General features: G+C 42.0%; 1 protein-coding gene across 4 annotated transcripts in view; it reads right to left on the reverse strand.

The window, feature by feature from the left end:
- PLCB4 (phospholipase C beta 4) overlaps window positions 1-15,922 on the reverse strand; it is a 485,858-nt gene that overhangs the window by 409,736 nt on the left and 60,200 nt on the right. The window lies entirely within an intron of this gene.

Genomic DNA, 15,922 nt, shown 5'->3' on the forward strand with positions numbered 1-15,922 from the left:
AAGGGCCTTCGACAGTGGCTACTTGCAATCTTGAACCAGACCTTATATCTTAGATAAAAATGTCTCTCATATGCCTGAGCACCTTGGTTTTTCTCACAACCAGTGAAATGACACAGGAATTTTAACATTTGTCACCAGCCACAATAAATTAAGTGCTGTACACCAGGCGTGCTGGGCTCTTCCTCAACTAACACAGGACCCTCTGCTTCAGATTAGCTTCCTGCCTTCTTTCCCTGACAAACCCCTTCTCATCCTCTAATACCCAGTGACAGGTCATCTTCTTGCTCTATTTTTCCCAGGTAACTATGCTTGTCTCAATTCTAAACTAAAAGCTTTGTGAAGATGAACAGAGAAAGACAACTAGGATAGAGGAAAAGAGGCCCAGCATCTACTGTACACAAACAAGACAGATAATGATAATAAGGTTAACGTTTATTGAGCATTCGCTAGGCATCGCATTGTTCTAAGCAATTTGCACTGATTTGACCTTCCAAACACCTGGTAGGTACGACTATGATTCTAATTTCACAGATTAGGAAACTGAGGCACAGTGAGATTAAATAAATTGCCCAAGGTCACAGGGACAGGAAGTGGAAAAGCCAGGACCTAGACAAGGGCACTCTGATCCAGAAGCTATGAATGCTCTAAACTGCCAACTGCACTGGAAGCAACCATCTCAGCCCTTCATTCAATAGGATGGATAAACAACAAGGTGCTACTGTATAGCACAGGGAAGTATACTAAATATCCCGTGATACATCGTAACAGAAAAGAATGTAAGTAAATAAATAAACACACATATACATAATGCCATGGCTCAGTAGTAACGAACCTGACTAGCATCCATGAGGAAGTGGGTTTGGTCCCTGGCCTTGCTCAGCAGGTTTAACAATTTGGCATTGCCATGAGCTGCAGTGCAGCTAGCAGATGCAATTCTGATCTGGTGTTGCCATGAGCTGTAGTGTAGGCCAGTGGCTACAGCTCCGATTCGACACCTAGCCTGGGAATTTCCATATGCCGCAGGTGCAGCCCTAAAAAAACAAATATATATAAAACTGAGTCACTTTGCTGTACAGCGGAAATTAACACAACATTGTAAATCAACTATACCTCAATAACCTATTTTTAAATTGAAAAATAAAAAGAGGTGACAGGTCACAGAGAGTAGGTGATATCTTAGTCAGGATTCAAGTGCCAGGAGACTGCTTGATGCTAGCTTTGTTTAGATTTTAGTTTGGAAAGAGAGAGGCCAGGGAGGGAGGGAGGGCAGGAAGAAAGGAAGGAAAGAAGATCCATAGATCATATAGCTGATTGGTTGATACATCAAATGATCAATCAATAGATGGATAGAAAGATTAATAGAAAGAACTGCTCATTCCCAGTGCTGAAGCAGATCTGGCTTTCAGAAGATAATCAGTTATTGCTCCTTGAGCCAGGAAAAAATGTCAAGACATGCTATTAATACCACCCCTGAGTGTCCTCTAATTTAATGTAATTTCACAAGATGCTGTTATGTGCCAGTCAGGAGGCCCACAGTGAAGGAAAGGCAAAAGGCATAGAGGGGATGAACTGCCTTGCCTGGAAACCCTCAGAGAAGGACTGACTTTATCTTTTCAGTCCAAATTAGTTCTCCTGTACTGTGATGGGCATAATGAATATAATGTTCTGTGATAACACAGAAAAAAAAAAAGTTTGCTTTGCTTGGGCTTTATGTTAATTTCTTGCTGACATGACCACAACTTCAATTTATCCCACTAAGAAAAAGACTGTTTCTGGAGTTCCTGTTGTGGTGCAACGGAAACCAATCAGACTAGTCTCCTTGATGATGTGGGTTTGATCCCTGGCCTTGCTCAGTGGGTCAAGGATCTGGCGTTGCTGTGAGCTGTGATGTAGGTATTAGATGTGGCTCAGATCCTATGTTGCTGGGGCTGTGGTGTAGGCCCGCAGCTATAGCTCCGATTCAAACCCTAACCTGGAAACTTCCATATGCCACGGGTGCAGCCCTAGGAAACAAAAAAAGAAAGAAAAAAACAAAACAAAAAGGAAAAGATGGTTTCTTTCCAAACAGCTGCCACTGTGCAAAGTCAACGTAGAAGACTTTCAGTCCTCAACACAGGAGATCAGATAAGGTTGCTCCTGACCTGGGGAACTGCCCTGTCACCAGCAAACACCATTCAAATGTTTCCTGGGAAAACAATCCCAACACAGAAAACATCTGCTGTGAGACTCTTTCGATGACTTTAAGGGGAAACACTTGCAGAGAAAATACCATCTGTTCTCTGTGGCTGAAACTGCTCTCTACTTCAAAAGTTATTCATGTGCTAGAAACTGGCTGGACAGCACATCAATTCAAGGAATTTATCTTTTCAACTCAAGGAGGCTGTAAGTAGACTTTCTGAAGTATGCCTGCATCTTCCTCCCCCCAAATCCACTGCACTGTCATTCAGATGGTTAAAGATTTATTGCTGATTTGAGGAGGGTGCTAGGTAGCTGCAGTCTTCAGAAACATGCACGTGTTCCCTTTGTAATCGAAGATCTAAGATACACTTTCTGTGGTTTTGTGGTGACTGCCTAAATAGGAAGACCATTAACAAGTCCCAGTGATCAATGAAAGTTCACACCTCACCAGAAACCAGAATCCCCAAAGACCATGAAGCAGGGCTCTGACAGACTTCCACCCCTGGCTGCATCTTTTTTTTTTCTTTTTAATTTTAAGCAGGAACTCTGGTACCAGAAAGTTAATCTGTTTCCAAGCTTGTTGCTAAACACAAAATTTTACATTAAAAAATACAATACACAGAGAATGTCAAAATGAGCCAAAAACAACAAACTTGACACAACCAAGAGGAGCCCCAGGGGCTAAACATGGTAGCAGAAGCAAGAAACAAACATCTATATATAGAAAACGACTATCTCCACCAACGAGAAAGCTACTGCTCAAAGAACTGTTTTTCTTTCTTTGGGATCTAGCTCCATGTATGGTAATTAAATTAAGAGAATATGTCCTTGAGACTGTAAGGAGGCTAAAAGGAAGCTTTGAAAGTATATTTTATGATTAGACTGTTGTAACGACAAGGTTCAAATGTGGTGTTACTACCAACAGGGTCCTTGGCCTTCCTTAATCAATAGAAACTGACTGGTAAAGGGCCAGAAAAGAAATTTAGCCAAGGCTTTATTGAGGCTCTTGCTGCAGCAGGGGGAGCCAGAACAAGTTCCCCTGCTCACTCCCTGGGAGGGAAGGGGGTGGGGTGGGAAAGGTGGTGAGCTGGTTCCTTATATGGGGTGAGGGTAGGGATGGGTCTAGGGGTCAGGCTAGAGGGAGGCTTAGGTGTTTTGTCCACCACTTTGGTGATGCTGCGTGCATGGGGCATGCATAGTACCTGGATTTTAGTCCTGGCTCTTCAGAAGTGGCAATTGGATTTTTTGGTCTTTTTGTTTCTTGTCCGTAACTTGCCCGAACTGCGCATGCACTCAGTTATTTCTAGTCCCTTACAGTTTCTTTGTATGTTGTTGCCCCAGGAGGTGTTTGTGCAGGTGCAAGCACTGCAGCAAAGGGTCCTGGTCCCAGGTCCCAGCCTGTCTCAGTGTGAACAGGTTTAATTTTCTTCTTGAACATCAGGCTGGATGGGATGAGAAGCCAGCTGCACACAAATCGGAACCTACCTCACGTCCACAGATCTCACTGTTGCCCTCTAACAACAGAATATCACTAAGTGTACACTGGTATTCACAGGGTGCCTTGTCAGTGTCTTTGTTTGGGTTTCCTGTGAGGCACACCTTAAATCAAAGATTTGAGAATATGTAGTTGTTTGAGGAGGTGGTCCCAGAAAGCACAAAGTAGGAGAGTAGGGAAATGAGCCAAGGAAGGAAGCCAGTGCAAGGTGCAATATCAAGCAAGCCATTATTGTGGATGACTGGGATCCAAACTCACTGAGGAACTCTGGGGGTTGACACAGACATTCCTGTCCAGTTATTCCACCCAAGAGGCAAGGGAGCTGGAGCATCTGCATACCAATTCCTACCACAGGTGGAGCTACTGAGGACACTGAATTTATAGCCCATATATGGGCAGAGCAGGTAAATGGAGAAAGCCTCCATGAGGCAGGAAGACAAATGTAGGCAAATGGAAGTTGGGGGAAAAAATATGGTCAGTGCCAAAGCAGGGACTCAAAGAGAGAACTGCATAACTTTGTTCACAGTACATAATTCACAACGGCCAATCAAGTGTCCATTGATGGATGGATGAATAGATAGACAAAATACAGTCCACACAGAGAATGGAATATTATTCAGCCCTAAAAAAGGAGATTCTGTCACATGCTTCAACATGAATGAATCTTGAGGATACTATGCTAAGTGAAATAAGCCAGTCACAAAATAACAGGTATTATATGATTCCGTTTATATGAGAAACCTAGAGTAGCTGATTTCACAGAGACAGAAAATAGCATGGTGGCTGCCAGGGGATGGAGGGGAAGGAGGCATAAGAAGTTACTGCTTAATGGGTACATACTCAGTTCCGCAAATGCAACAAGTTCTGGAGGTGAATGGTGGGGATGGTTGCACAATAATGTGAATATGTTAATGCCAGTGAACCATACATTAAAAATGGTTAAATGGGGAGTTCCCGTTATAGCTCAGCGGTAATGAATCTGACTAGTACTTGGGTTTGATCCCTGGCCTCGCTCAGTGGGTTAAGGATCCGGCATTGCCACAAGCTGTGGTGTGGGCCAAAGACTCAGCTTGGATCCTGAGTTGCTGTCGCTAGGGTGTAGGCTGGCAGCTACAGCTCCAATTGGACCCCTAGCCTGGGAACTTCCATATGCTGTGGGTGTGGCCCCCAAACAAACAAACAAAAAGATTAAATGACAAATATTATATTATGTCTTTTACCAGAAAATTATTTGTTAAAATCTAAGAGCTAGAGGTGATACAGGCAGGGGGCACCTAAACTGTTTACTCTGATAACCCCCTCAAGGATCTACCCCCAAAGATCTTCAAAGAGATCAGATGAAACAAAAGATAGCCAAGGACAACCATTAATAGAAATTCTGGGAAGGGGATTTCTAGTTAAAAAAATGAGGGTGTTCCCGTCATGGCTCAATGGTTAACGAATCCGACTAGGAATTATGAGGTTGCGGGTATGATTCCTGGCCTTGCTCAGTGGGTTAAGGATCTGGCGTTGCCATGAGCTGTGGTGTAGGGCGAAGACTCGGCTCGGATCCTGAGTTGCTGTGGCTCTGGCGTAGACTGGCAGCTACAGCTCCGATTAGACCCCTAGCCTGGGAACCTTCATATGCTGCAGGAGCGGCCCTAAAAAAGACAAAAAAAAAATTTATTCACTTTTTAAATTGTTTTTTATTTTTAGCCATGCCCATGGCATGCACAAGATCCTGGGCCAAGGATCAAACACATGCCACAGCAGTGACCCAAGCCACTGCTGTGAGAATACCAGATCCTTAACCTGCCGAGCCACCAAGGAACTCCATATTCACTTTTTTTTCCCCTAATTATAAGACTAATATATGATCACTGATGAAAACAGAAGATACATGAGGATAAAAAGAAGCAAATCTAGATCATCTATAATCTCGCTGGAGGGATAGCTCTCTCAGGATGACAGCATGGAGAAAGAAATGCAGAAAGAACCTGTCTGGAGATAAGACAGCTCCCAACCACAGCAGCTGGCAGGCTTGTGCGGCTGACAGACCTAGGCTGCCAGCTCCTCTGGAACATACTCTCCCCACAGGTAAACAGTAGACTTTGTGCCAGTGTCTTTGAACACTTGGCCACTTAAGTGTGATTGAAGGGCCAGCAGTGGAGTTTCTTAGAAATGCAGCAGATCAGGGCCCACCCTGGACTGGCTGAATCAGAACCTGCATTTTAACATTCAGGTTAAAATGTAAATGATCAGGAGTTCCTATTGTGGCTCAGCAGGTTAAGAACCCAACTAGTTATCCATGAAGATATGGCTTCAATCCCCGGCCTTGCTCAGTGAGTTAAGGATTTGGCGTTGCCAAAAACTGCAGCGTAGGCTGCGGATTTGGCGTTGCCAAAAACTGCAGCGTAGGCTGCAGATGTGGCTTGGATCTGGCGTTGCTGTGGCTGTGGCATAGGCCAGCAGCTGCAGCTCTGATTCAGCCCCCAGACTGGAATCTTCCATATGTCACACCTACTGCCCTGGAAATAAAAAAATAAAATAAAATAGCAAAATAAAATAAAATAAAGTGATTCAGGTACACACACTATTTAAGAAGTGTTGCTCTTACTCAGCCCTTCTACCTCTGTCTACGATTTGTGAAAAGTGACTAACCTTCTAGTACCTTGGTGTTAAAATTCCCACTTTCTCTTGTGGAAAATAATTTCCCTGTCTAGCCTTAAAATGAGGTAATCCAGCATTTGGCAGAGAGTAGGTCCTATGTAGATGTGTGCCAATATTTTTAGTATTACTTAGATGGTCACCTGAAAGAAAACCATTGGAAGGTGACAGTAAATTAGAAATTTTCAGCTAAAATAATAAATTTTACTTTATTGTGCTCAGATTAAAAAAAAAAAAAAAAGTCCATCCTAAGGTGAGAGTTGAAAAAAATAAAATGGTTTTCTCTGAAGACTGAATGCTTCTTTTGTAATATAATTCAATATTCTTAGACTTTCTTCAGACCTTAAAACAAGCAAATGAAAGGACATGTTGAAACTTGCAACAACCCTCTTGCATTTCCAAGGCTGCTGGGTTTGTTGTGCTTGATGTCTTTTTTTTTTCTTTGTTTCGTACCAACTTTGTAAGCAACAAATAGAGCTTTGTTAGCTTGTGCAATGATGCAATTATAAGTGCATTAGCCCTCTCACCCACAAAAAGAAACCAATTTCAGAAACAAAAAATAAAATACACCACTAAAATAATATGCTATCACAGTACAAAGTTCTTTAAATTTGGGGGATACTATTTACTTTTGCTTGGATTTAAAACTTTGAAAATGTGAAGAGAAGAGTGAAGAGGAAAGGAAAACAAAATGAACTCTGAGGTAGCCACATAACATTTTTAATCTTAATGGGCATATATCCAAGGTCTTAATAAATGATTATTCTTTGACCCAATAATTCTGCTATTTCCTTAGGAATTTATCCTAAGGATGTGCAAAAATTCTTATTGCTGAATAATAATAATAAAGTGAATAATATTTATTATAGCCTTGCTCATAAGTCTTTTCAAAAAGTAAAAACTAGTTTATAATATTGGGCAGCTAGTTAAATAAACTTCATTCATTCACGTGAAAATAGGGCATGCCATTCAGAATAGCGCTTATTAAGAAATATGTTTGCTGACGCAGAAAATGTTCATACTATATTTTTTTAATTTAAAAATACAAGTTACAAAAGTGCATGGGTAGTGCAATTTTACCATGTTTACTCTGACTTTTAACACACACACACACACACACACACACAATCTTCTTTGTTCTTGATTTTCTTCACAGCCCTCACCATTACCAGATACATAGTGACCTGCCGGTTACTTCCCATGTCCCCCAACTAGAAAAAAAGTAAACTTCAGGAAAAGGTAAAGGGGCATTCTGCTCACCTCCTTGTCTGCAATGCCTCACACATGCCAGGCACACAGAAGATAAGTAACAAATATGACCTAAGAAATAAACATAAGGTGGGAGTTCCCTGGTGGTGTAGTGGTTAGGCCTTGGTGCTTTCATCATTGTGGCCCAGGTTCGATCTCTAGTCTGGGGACTGAGATCTCACATCAAGCTACTGCATGCCACAGCCAAAAAGAAAGAAAAAGAAATATAAATATATATGCATATGTGTATAGAGAGAGGTCCAAGATAATGAAAAGTATTCTCCAAATTATTAATAGTGATTATGGCTAGGGAGTTCCTGTCATGGCGCAGTGGTTAACGAATCCGACTAGGAACCATGAGGTTGCGGGTTCGATCCCTGGCCTTGCTCAGTGGGTTAAGGATCCAGCATTGCCATGAGCTGTGGTGTAGGTCGCAGATGCGGCTCGGATCCTGCGTTGCTGTGGCTCCAGCATAGGCTGGCAGTTACAGCTCCGATTAGACCCCTAGCCTGGGAACCTCCCATATGCCACGGGAGCAGCCCAAGAAATGGCAAAAAGACAAAAAAAAAAATAGTGATTATGGCTAGGCAGCAAAAATATATACACTTTTATTCTTCTTTACACAGCTTCAAATGATGTACAGCTTCAAATTTTTATATGATGAACTCCGAAAAAAATAAAAGACAGAACTCGTGGAGTTCCCGTCGTGGCGCAGTGGTTAACGAACCCGACTAGGAACCATGAGGTTGTGGGTTCGGTCCCTGCCCTTGCTCAGTGGGTTAACGATCCGGCGTTGCCATGAGCTGTGGTGTAGGTTGCAGACTCGGCTCGGATCCCGCATTGCTGTGGCTCTGGTGTAGGCTGGTAGCTGTAGTTCCGCTTAGACCCCTAGCCTGGGAACCTCCATATGCCGCAGAAGCGGCCCAAGAAATAGCAAAAAGACAAAAAAAAAAAAAAAAAAGACAGAACTCGTTTTCATGCATGCTTGTGTGCCTGTGTATGCATATATGTATACTGTGTATTTTTACACTTATATTTGGTTATCTAATAAGAATATCCTTCATCCTCAAATTGCCAAATTAGACAACAGAAAGGCAAAACATTATTTTACTCTCCACTTCAGGTGAACTACATGAAATATAAGACAAGCTGTTTCAAAAAAAACAAAACCACAATGAATTTTTACTACTTACCATAGACATTTTCATTAATTTATATACCAAGCCTATAAAATCAGTTAGTATAATAAACTGTTGTTTATTTCATGAAAAATGTTTTATGAATTACACATTGTATTTTGTAATTATGGTAGAAAACAACAATTTCACAGGTATCACAATAGGTGTCCTGTTGTTTCATTTTATAATATTAAAACTAGCAATTACTCCAGAAGGCAGCAAAACTGGATCACAGTGTTCTCCTTGGTCTGAAAGCAGAATTGCCATCAAGAGACACACCTGATAAATAGATCAAATCAAGAGCATCTGAGACCTTCATAGAACATCCCTTGAAATAAATTAATGGGATCAGCATGGCCTTAACATTATAAAGCATCTATGTGGGGAGGCTTAAGAGGTAACACACTCCTGGACAATCTTCAATGTTTCTATTTTAGGTTCTTGGGAGTAATATAAAACTTCAAAATTCTTAAAGCTTTTAAGAATCCTCTGCAGGGTGTATTAAATATTGTCAATTACAGAGATGATAGCTGTCAATTAAGACTGCCAAAGTTCACACAAAAAATGATACGTGCAAATACGGTCTCCATGTGAAGCAGAATGCTATGCTAATGCTGTGCTTCAAAAGCAGGATCAGGGACATAAGGCAAATCAACGACACTTACAAAAAAAATGTAAAAACAAAAATCAAAACCAGGATTAGGGATACCTCTCCTCAGGGAAGTGCGAAGGGAGTTTGGGAACTGGTTCTAACACCCAAACCCCCCTTTGACCTTTACAGCACAAGGCCCCACATAAGTCAGCTCTCAGCCCTTCTCTCATGGTTACTTGTTTCTTCAGTATGTCCCTTCATTCACTATCTGTAAAGTGTCAGGTGACTAATCTATTTTAAATACATATCTTTATTTGCTTTAATTAATCTCACTATGACACTTTTAAAAAAAAAGTATAAATAAATAAATTTTTTTTTTTTCTTTTTAGGACTGAACCTGTGGCATATGGAAGTTTCCAGGCTAGGAGTCGAATTGGCGCTATAGCCACCAGCCTACTCCACAGCCACAGCAATGCGGGATCCGATCCTACACCACAGCTCATGGCAACACCGGAGCATCAATTCACAGAGCCGGGCCAGAGATCAAACCCACATCCTCATGGATATTAGCTGGGTTCATTTCCACTAGATCAATGGGAGCTCCTAATTTTTTTTTTTCATTCTTTGTCCAGAAGCTGGCAAAGGACAGCCCATGAACCAATCTGACGTGCCATCCATATGCTTTGACTAAGCCCATGAGCTAAGATTGGTTTCTATACATTTAAGTGGTTGGAAAAAAAATCAAAAGAAGAAGAGTATTTCGGAGTTCCCATCACGGCTCAGTGGTTAACAAGCTCAACTGGTACCCATGAGGACCCATGTTCGATCCCTGGCCTTGCTCAGTGGGTTAAGGATCTGGCATGGCCGTCAGCTGTGGTGTAGGTCGACGAAACAGCTCAGATCCTGCATTGCTGTGGCTGTGGTGTAGGCCAGCAGCTGCAGCTCCCCAATTTGACCCCTAGCCTGGAAAGTTCATATGCCGAAGGTATGGCCTTAAAAGAAGACCAAAAAAAAAAAAAAAAAAGAAGACGAATATTTCATGACATGTATAATTAAGTGAAATTCAACTTCTACTTTTCAGGAATACAGTTTTGTTAGGACACAGTCACATCCATTTATGTATTGTCTGTGGCTATTTTGTACTGCAACACTGCAGAGTTGCTTATAAAAAGCAATCAAAAACAACTTCTAGTTATATTTCAGTAAGTGTGTTGACCTCTATTCTAGTCTATATGATAGCAACACATGCTATTAAGTGGTAGACTCCTGTTATATCTCCTGACATATACTATTTGAAAGAATTGGGTAATTTATATAGAAAAATCTGTATATCATCTGTGGAACACCATCTAGCCACATACCTCCCTGTGTAAAATCTTAGGTGAAAAGTCTGGGAGAAAAATCATCAAAATGCTAACGATGGTCATCTCAAAGGCAGAATGTGAGAATGAAGAGAGAGAGTGGAATTGAATAAAATCTTTACTTTTTACTTGTCTATATTGTTTTATTCCAACAAGGAGGTACTAATTTTATGTTAAAAAAGTAAAACAAAGAAACAAAATTCAAGGGAAAATTTTCACATATCAAACACTGACCTTGCAGAACAGGATAAAATTAAACAGGTGGAAAAAAGATTTTCCAAGAGTTCTTTAACAGTGTGATCATTTAGAATGTGTACATTCAAAGCAAAGGGCATCTTAAGCATGGAAAAAAATGTACAATATAATCCAACTATGCCATATTAATTTTTAAAACTATAATAACTATTTTTGGTTTTGGGGGGTTTTGTTTTTTTTGTATGTGTGGGTTTTCTTTTTAGGGCCAGACTTGCGGCACATAGAAGTTCCCAGGCTAGGGGTCAAATTGGAGCTGCAGCTTCGGGCCTACACCACAGCCACAGCAATACCAGATCTGAGCCAGGTTTGCAACCTACACCACAGCTCACGGCAATGCCTGATCCTTAACCCACTGAACAAGGCCAGGGATCGAACCTGCATCCTCAGGGATACTAATCAGATTCGTTTCCAATGAGCCACGAAAGGAACTCCCATAGAGTAACTATTTTTGAAGTGCACAGGTTTGGAAGTTCCCTGGTGGCCTAGCAGTTAAGGTCTGGCATTGTCACTGCTGTGGTTCAGGTCACTGCTCTTGTGCAGGTTCTATCCCTGGTCTGGGAACTTCTGCATGCTACAGGCATGGCCAAAATTTTTAAAAATTCAAAAATGTTAAAAAAATAAAGTGCACAGGTTTTGAAAAGGCAAACATTGTTCAAAACTAATGCTACACGGGTAATACAGAATACACATTATGAGAGACTGCAGCTTCACTGAGTGGCCTATGAAGAAAAAGCACATTTAAATAGTTCCAATTTCCATCCTTCTCATTCCAAACTATCAGCTGAAACTAACTCATTGCATACTTACTAAAGAAATACTGGAGTTTCCACTGTAGCACAGTGGGTTAAGAACCCAAATGCAGTGGCTTGGGTTGCTGCAGAGGTGCAGGTTCAATCCTTAGCCCAGGAACTTCTGTACACTTCTCTATACCACAGCCATAGAAATTAATATAAAAAATGAAATAAATACTGATTCATAACTCTTCATTAAAAGTTTGTTTTCCCATGGAGTTCCCTTCATGGCTCAGCAGAAACAAATCTGACTAGCATCCGTGAGGATGCAGGTTCGATCCCTAGCCTCGTTCAGTGGGATAAGGATCTGGTGTTGCCGTGAGCTAAAGTGTAGGTCGCAGACGTGGCTCAGATCTGGTGCTGCTGTGGCTGTGGTATAGGCCGATGGCTATAGCTCTGATTTGACCCCTAGCCTGGGAACCTCCACATGCTGTGCTTGCTGCACTAAAAATACATTTAAAAAAATTGTTTGCCCAAAACATATTGTAAGGAACATAAAAATCATGTAGCCATATGCTCAAGTGCACAATATTTTCACTGTTTCTTATTTTGAAATGGACACAAAATCTTCCAGCAACCAGACAGTACATACAGACAGGGGCATGATGCAGTACAGCCTCGTTGAACCACCCCATTTATAATTCAATTCCTGCACATTTATAAACACTGGCTTTTAAACTGCAAGCCCAACGGTCCCTTTAACTACACTTAGATGCACAATAATTGACAGCTCATTACGACAAGTGGTCTCAAGAGTGAAGTATTACAGCTAATGGTCTGTAAATGCCTTAGTCTCCAAACTTGGGCCAACATGAAGGCAAGAAAAACTGGGCCTTTCCTTAAACACATCTGATTTTTAAATGCCTGCATGGTATACCATTACTCAAAATTAATCTTCCTATTTCAAATGCCTGAAATACCACACATTTAAATCAAGAGTATACACCTAATCAATCTTAAGGACTTTTTAAAAAAAGAAACACACTGTATGACAACAATTTGTAAGTATCCACATCACAGAAAAAATTTTAAAGTAATGGAACAAAAGTACCTAAATATCTGGTAATAGAAAATTCCTGAAATGTTATTTTCCTTCATGATTTAAAAGCATAAAATATTACACCATGTTTAATACAAAATTATGTAGGAAGTAATCACAATATAATGTTAAGAGAAAAGCAAGATGAAGTCGTATGTCTAATATAATCCTAATTTTATCAAAATATGATTGATATTCTATGGGATATATAACATTAAGTCATAACTTTTCTTTGTAAGTAGCAGAATAATGGTGATCTTCATTTTTATGTTTTCTTGAATTTTCAAATTTATCTACAATAAGCACCATTGTTACAATTAGAAAATACATTTTGGGCAAGTTCCCATTGTGGCACAGTGGAAATCCATACAACTAATATCCATGAGGATTTGAGTTCAATCCCTGGCCTCGATCAGTGGGTTAAGGATCCAACATTGCCATGAGCTATGGTATAGGTTGTAGATGCAGCTCAGATCTTGTGTTGCTGTGGCTGCGGTGTAGGCCAGCAGCCAGAGCTCTGATTTGACCTCTAGCCTGGGCATGCTGAGGGTGCTGACATTAAAAACAAACAACGAAAAAAAAAAAAAAACCATTTTTTGACAAAAATAATGTTCTCTCTCTTCCTGTATATAAAAATAATGTTTGTCTCTCTTCCTGTTGGTATATATTAAAAAATTACCACCAAAGATTAATCTAAAATTTTTTTGGCCACTCCCATGGCATGCAGGCCAGGGATCAAACTGGTGCCGCAGCAGTGACACAAACCACAGCAATGACAACACTGGATTCTTAACCACTAAGCCATCAAGGAACTCCTGATATTAGTCTAGTTAGTCTGGGAATCTGGGAGATTCATAACTATACTTCATGTTTAATTTTATCTTCAAGGGCAAAACAAACACTGCCTCCCTCCCCAAAAGAAATACTTAAATAAGTAACATTTCTATACAAAAGTCCTAGGAAAACAAAATGGACAGAAATGCTGCCAGTAGGGAGTTCTGGTTGTGGCTCAGCAAAAAAACGAATCTGACTAGCATTCATGAGGACACAGGTTCTACCCCTGGCCTCACTCAGTTGGTTAAGGATCTGGTGTTGCTGTGAGCTGTGGTGTAGGTCGCACACAGGGCTCGGATCTGGCTTTGTTGTGGCTGTGTCGTAGGCCAGCAGCCACAGCTCTGATTCAACCCCTAGCCTGAGAACCTCCATATGCCCAGGTGCAGCTCAAAAAAGACACACACACACACACACACACACACACACACACACATCCTGCCAGTAATACAGACGCTGCCAGTAATAATTAAAATTGAAGACTGTAACATCTTATCACTATTATTCTCAACTTTTAGGCCTAACAGACATACATTCCAGGTCAGGAATAAACCTTAAATATTATCAACTTAATATAAGTAACTGGAAAAGATGAAAATAATTAGCATCATTACAAACATGGCTTTTCTAAGACTGCCCGTTTTGGACGCATTTCACGCAAAACTCTGCAGGAAGATGCTGTTTCCACTGCAGACATCTTTTCCTTTCACCGGAAAACAAAACAACTCTCCTAAAAGAATTTCAGAACATTCTAGTAGCAGACTTTGTAACACTGTGTTCAATCACTGGCGGACTCGTCCTAGGAAATTATAAACAAGCCACTTCCTACACTTCCACCAGATAGCAGCTGCCCAGGCCTTGGGAAGACGTATCATGATCGACTTTTTTTTTTTTTTGTCTTTTTGCCATTTCTTGGGCCGCTCCCCGCGGCACATGGAGGTTCCCAGGCTAGGGGTCTAATCGGAGCTGTAGCCGCCAGCCTACGCCAGAGACACAGCAACGCGGGGATCCGAGCCGCGTCTGCGACCCACACCACAGCTCATGGCAACGCCGGATCCTTAACCCATTGAGCAAGGCCAGGGATCTAACCCACAACCTCATGGTTCCTAGTCGGATTCATTAACCACTGAGCCACGACGGGAACTCCATGATCGAAATTATTGAAGCTAAAGGCAAGAGAACCAGTAGAAACCGTTCACGGAAATGACGAGAAACTAGGCCAAAAAACAGGGAGTAGGTGGAGGAACACATAAGAGCAGCCCAGAGCCCTGTGGAGAAGCCAGAAGCTGGGAGATTCTGGTCATTGCAGGTGATGGTTGCTGAGGAAAAAACCAGAAAAGGGCAGTTAAGAAGGAACGGGGGAAAGAGCTGGAAAGGCCCATGCCAGGGAGCATGGTCGTTAAAGCAGCATCTGTCCTTTGGCTGAAAGAATGCCAAGTGCTCTCGGGATGCTCCAGCAGCGGGGTGGGGACAATCAGGTGGGCTGATGCCACTCTGCTTTCTAGAAACTGACGGGCAGGGCCTCCGAGAATGAGCGGATAAATCACCACAAAGAGAAAAGCTCGGGAATTTTCGGGGAGGCCTAGAGAACCAGCAGACTGTCAAGATCGGTGAGATTTTGGTGTGCGAGCAGGGCTGAAGGTCTGGGTGCGCAGGGCTTTGGGGACGCAGAGGTGCACAAGCGTGAGGCACCGAGCTGCGCAGGCGCGGATGGGGGAGCACAGGTGCGGGGAGCGGCGCACAGCTCATTCTGCTGGGAGGTGGGGGCACGCGGTCTGGGAAAGGCAGCGAACGTCAGAGGGAGAGGGAGGTGTCCCTCTCGTGGGAGTCTGACTCTCGGTAAGGATTTTACTCCCAAGCAATGGGGAGACATCAGCAGAGGGTTGTGGGATCAGCCCCAAGAAGACAGGTGAATGAGGCGAGCTGGGGCCAAAGGACCACAAGAGAATGTGGGTGTAACAGGTAAAGGGAGCAAAGGTGAGAAGTCATACTGGCCCTGAACAATGGAGCCAAAAGGATGGAGGAGATTTGGGACCTGGAATGGGGAACACCTGGCAATCACTGACTTTGAGGAGGGACAAAAAGAAGGCAAAAGGATGCTGAGAGAGAGAAAGGGAGAGTTTAGGAAAAAAGCATGTTAAGGGAATTCAGATTAAGTGGAACTGAAAGAAGAAATTCACAGAGGGCCTTGAATCCCTCTCAAGCCCCCCTTTTTATTTTAAGGCGAATGTGCATTATCTATCGATAACAAAGGCTGCACCCAGTAGGTCTGCCCATTGGCATCAGTCCTGTACCCCAGCCTCCACAG

This window comes from Phacochoerus africanus, chromosome 3 (genome assembly GCF_016906955.1).
Source record: "Phacochoerus africanus isolate WHEZ1 chromosome 3, ROS_Pafr_v1, whole genome shotgun sequence".
NCBI lineage: Eukaryota > Metazoa > Chordata > Mammalia > Artiodactyla > Suidae > Phacochoerus > Phacochoerus africanus.